The sequence below is a fragment of the Schistocerca cancellata genome, chromosome 1 (assembly GCF_023864275.1).
Source record: "Schistocerca cancellata isolate TAMUIC-IGC-003103 chromosome 1, iqSchCanc2.1, whole genome shotgun sequence".
Classification (NCBI taxonomy): domain Eukaryota; kingdom Metazoa; phylum Arthropoda; class Insecta; order Orthoptera; family Acrididae; genus Schistocerca; species Schistocerca cancellata.
This window is the reverse complement of record NC_064626.1, coordinates 1,247,602,340-1,247,607,929: the sequence shown is the minus strand read 5'-3', so window position 1 is coordinate 1,247,607,929 and position 5,590 is coordinate 1,247,602,340.

Here is a 5,590-nt window from a genome sequence, read left to right as displayed (position 1 = left end):
CATTTGAAAGACAACAAGCCCTTGTTGGCTTGTCCTCTTCCATTTGTTTCCATTTTTGTCACTCAGTCGAAATGCCATCGGTGGGAGCAGGCCGTTTCAGGACTTGTGTGATCGTGTAGTGAGAGCTCTAACTTCATTTCCTCTGATTCATCTCATTTCAATATTTTTTCTACTGAACTTGCGAGGAGTGGTGCGCTTGAGAGAATCATGTATGGTTGGGCCTGAGAGTTCCCAGAAGGCAGCTGGTCAGTGACAATAGCAGGGTGCTGACAGAGGCGACCCCAGAGGAACGATCGGCGGTACGCCTTTTGTATCAGCTTGGATGTAGAGCCCAGTGGTGCCGTAGAAGTTTGGAGGTACTGGCTGGCGCCTCGCCGTGTATGGCGTGCTGGTCCCTGTCTCGGCGCCAGGCATGTGAAATGTCGCGGTGGTGTTCTCCGAATTTGATGCCTGACACTGTTGGGTGCCCGACAGATAGAAGCCGCACAAGGACGTTGTTTTGTAGTGCTTGGGTGCAGTTTCTCACGCTTCTGTCCTCCAGCGAGCAGTAAAAAATGTACGAGATGATTGAAGGACTAAAGATGGTTCATGCTGACATTAGAGAATGTCACTTAAATTTGGCTGCAAGTCTCTCAATTGGAGCTGTACTTTGCATGGTATTTTTGGAGGGACCATGTGAGACATACAGTACAGAGTTTATTGGTGAATGATCCCACAAACAACCTCAATTGCAAGTGTGGATCGCGGAGGCGCTGAGGCGCGCTAATTTTCCAGAGTTGGTGCGATGAGGAGAGTTTTTGAGCGGTGTCATCTGCACTGCCAAGAAGAGAGTGTTTCATCGTGGTGTAGAAGACCAAGTTCTTGGTCGACATGGGAGTGATTAACGTTACAGCAGCCCGGACAGAGTTTTGCAGATCCCATTCTTAATCATCGGTCGGAATAAGTTAACAGTAGTAGGGCAAAGAGGGCATCAGCGCATTCCTTAGTGCAGGTTGCCTACATGAGGGGCAGGTATGCACTCAGAGGAAAACCTGTTGTTCTCCTTTGACTGACAGGTTATTAACCTATTATCTCCTTTGATTGACAGGTCATTAACCTATTGTTCTCCTTTGATTGACAGGTCTTTAACCTATTGCTCCCCTGACCCTCCCCCTCCCTTTCCCCCTCCCCCTTCCACTCCCACTCCCACTCGCCCTCCCACTCCCACTCCCCCAACCCCCCTCACCAAATTCCTCTGGAAAACTCCAACCCAACCCACCCCCTCGCTATACAAGTACACTCTCAGGTCTGAGTTATTTGAATAGCTCCCTCTCACTCTTATCAATTTGCTTGACTACCTAATTAAATTGATCGATTAATTAACCCCTACCCCTCTGTTAAACCCCCATCCCTCCTCCCCCCTTCCACAACCCTCCACTACCTAGTTCTCACCAAGGGAAGTTCAAGGGTATATTGCTTATTTACACTCCTGGAAATGGAAAAAAGAACACATTGACACCGGTGTGTCAGACCCACCATACTTGCTCCGGACACTGCGAGAGGGCTGTACAAGCAATGATCACACGCACGGCACAGCGGACACACCAGGAACCGCGGTGTTGGCCGTCGAATGGCGCTAGCTGCGCAGCATTTGTGCACCGCCGCCGTCAGTGTCAGCCAGTTTGCCGTGGCATACGGAGCTCCATCGCAGTCTTTAACACTGGTAGCATGCCGCGACAGCGTGGACGTGAACCGTATGTGCAGTTGACGGACTTTGAGCGAGGGTGTATAGTGGGCATGCAGGAGGCCGGGTGGACATACCGCCGAATTGCTCAACACGTGGGGCGTGAGGTCTCCACAATACATCGATGTTGTCGCCAGTGGTCGGCGGAAGGTGCACGTGCCCGTCGACCTGGGACCGGACCGCAGCGACGCACGGATGCACGCCAAGACCGTAGGATCCTACGCAGTGCCGTAGGGGACCGCACCGCCACTTCCCAGCAAATTAGGGACACTGTTGCTCCTGGGGTATCGGCGAGGACCATTCGCAACCGTCTCCATGAAGCTGGGCTACGGTCCCGCACACCGTTAGGCCGTCTTCCGCTCACGCCCCAACATCGTGCAGCCCGCCTCCAGTGGTGTCGCGACAGGCGTGAATGGAGGGACGAATGGAGACGTGTCGTCTTCAGCGATGAGAGTCGCTTCTGCCTTGGTGCCAATGATGGTCGTATGCATGTTTGGCGCCGTGCAGGTGAGTGCCACAATCAGGACTGCATACGGCCGAGGCACACAGGGCCAACACCCGGCATCATGGTGTGGGGAGCGATCTCCTACACTGGCCGTACACCACTGGTGATCGTCGAGGGGACACTGAATAGTGCACGGTACATCCAAACCGTCATCGAACCCATCGTTCTACCATTCCTAGACCGGCAAGGGAACTTGCTGTTCCAACAGGACAATGCACGTCCGCATGTATCCCGTGCCACCCAACGTGCTCTAGAAGGTGTAAGTCAACTACCCTGGCCAGCAAGATCTCCGTATCTGTCCCCCATTGAGCGTGTTTGGGACTGGATGAAGCGTCGTCTCACGCGGTCTGCACGTCCAGCACGAACGCTGGTCCAACTGAGGCGCCAGGTGGAAATGGTATGGCAAGCCGTTCCACAGGACTACATCCAGCATCTCTACGATCGTGTCCATGTGAGAATAGCAGCCTGCATTGCTGCGAAAGGTGGATATACACTGTACTAGTGCCGACATTGTGCATGCTCTGTTGCCTGTGTCTATGTGCCTGTGGTTCTGTCAGTGTGATCATGTGATGTATCTGACCCCAGGAATGTGCCAATAAAGTTTCCCCTTCCTGGGACAATGAATTCACGGTGTTCTTATTTCAATTTCCAGGAGTGTATAAAAAAAATCAGTTTTCCGGGGTTGGATTTCTCTTCCTCATTATTCTCTTCCATTTGGAAAGATGTAGGTCTTGTAAGAAGTAATTAAATAAATCACTTTGTTTTCATTCCAATCGTACAAGGAATACCTTCATGAAACACCTATCCCATGTAATTACAATGGTAAAAATCACAAAGCACAGAACGCCAACGCGCACACTGCCAGGAGTCAGGCTGCACCGGTGGCTCCCACAAAGTGGCAACACGGCTGTTTGGCCATCAGCTGCCAAGCGACGCACAGGTGTCCATTTGTGTCCCGCAAGCATGAGGCAGCCGCATCTCTTTCATACTTCACACCTGAGAAATTCTGCAAGACACATGTTTACTTAGCCACCATGGCTGACACATAACTTTCATAGCTGCAGGTCCAGCGCTGAGCCAGATGTTCACATAGCGGCCCACCCTCGAAGGTGCAGCTAAAAGGTTGTCAGTGTTGTAATGATGCCTCGTGGCTATATAAATAACAGCCAAGTCTCCTTCTGGACATGCTATAGACATCTTTTGCAATGTTTCCCACAATAAATATGGTTCAAATGTGTCTGAGCACTATGGGACTTAACTTCTGAGGTTAACAGTCCGCCCGCATCTCGTGGTCGTGCGGTAACGTTCTCGCTTCCCACGCCCGGGTTCCCAGGTTCGATTCCCGGCGGGGTCAGGGATTTTCTCTGCCTCGTGATGGCTGGGTGTTGTGTGCTGTCCTTAGGTTAGTTAGGTTTAAGTAGTTCTAAGTTCTAGGGGACTGATGACCATAGATGTTAAGTCCCATAGTGCTCAGAGCCATTTGAACCATTTGTTAACGGTCCCCTAGAACTTTGAACTACTTAAACCTAACTAACCTAAGGACATCACACACATCCACACCCGAGGCAGGATTCGAACCTGCAACTGTAACGGTCACGCATTTCCAGACTGTAGCGCCTAGAGCCGCTCGGCCACTCCGGCCAGCTTCCCACAATAACACAGCATGCATTCTTCATAGCTATCCCAATTAAACATACAGTACATCACACATCAACCCTTCCCAGAAGTCGTAAAGTGCTGCAGAAATAGTTAATGGTCACTTTTATTGTTGTTGTAGGAGCTTTCGTGATGTCTTAGCTTGTCTGAATGGAAATTCTTGAGCTAACATAACCTGTTTACGAAAACAGTCCAGAATAACATCCATTGTATCCTGATGGTCCAACGAGGTACCCAATGTTACCCTTCCTGGAAATTGTGACCTGCTGATTTCAACAAACGTCTTCGAAATGGTAAACGTTCTCACCACTAAACGCCTTCATCGTGTCTGTGCCTGCATGCAAAAACACCATTAGTCAGAAAAGCATACTTGTTTTTGGGAGAGAGAGCACTGTCTAAGGACAGATGGAAAGATCAGAACAATTATGGAAACAGAATTCAAAGCACTGTCCTACAGAAGAGAAAAATGGCTTAAATTTTCGGTCTCATACAGCTACTGCTCTAGAGATGTCCTAGTGCCGCAATGGCGGATGAGGGACAGCATCCTACCAGAGATGGATGGTCTACTTCAACTTGTCTTTGAACACTTGAACAAAGAAGACATCACGTTTCTCTCAGAACTCTCTGTAGATACCTTGCCCCTATCTTGTTCGAATCAGTCTGTAGAGGATTCTATGCCCCAGCACAAAGTAGGTTTTGTGAATGAATGGAACATTCTTTTTTGCCCTTACTAATTTTATCGCCAAATTACTGATGCTGCCAGTGTGGCAGTACTGTCCGCTTTTTCCTGCAAACAAGACTATTTTGTACAGATCGCCATATTACACAGACAGTTAAACCCTGCAGAAGTTGTCTACAGGTCAGTAAATAAGCTCGGCCACTGACGACAAAAGCTTGAATAATTCAGCATGAAACCAGTCTCCAATCTGGCTATATATCACCTCACACCATATCTATGTAGTAAACACACTATTCCTATCCTGCACCATACAAAATCACCACTCCTGCACCCTGCATATAGCTATCGACCATCAGACTTTCGCACATACATCGCAAAGGCAGACAACATAAGCACATGGACCGTATATAGTCCGAGCAGCACTAGATATTTCCCATCAGGTCGATAGGCCATCCACCACAGCCCATGGTCACAAGTCATCTGCCCCCACACATACACTGGCCAGTCGCATGACCACAGCACCCTCAGCAGACTGAGGTCGACCTCCGAACTGTTGTACAAAGGGTGCGTCGGTTCCCCTCGGCACTAAAGCGTTGCTGTTTCTCGCCCCAATCTGCTTGCTCTCTTGCTTTATACACCCATTTCCAGACTCTGGTATTACAAATACATATGCATTTTTACATGGTTTGCCAGGATATCATACCATTTAAGCGTTCCTAATCGATATCAACCACATAGCAGTATGCTACCGATCGTTTGAACTGTATAATTCCGAAGATATAGATTGGAAATTGTTTCTCTAGAAAGCCGAAACATTAGCGAGGTGGAGCGTGCTGCATATCACTGAGTAACTAGAATCTCGTCTGCAAAGACGTTTATGTGAAAACTCGAAAAAAATAGATGAAACTGATATTTTCACCTTTGAATACCGATGTCGGTGTTATAACCGATTCCAAATCATTCTTATCATTTACAAAATCAACTACAGTGTTTGTCATGTCTAGGGAACCATCAAACATGTCTTTCT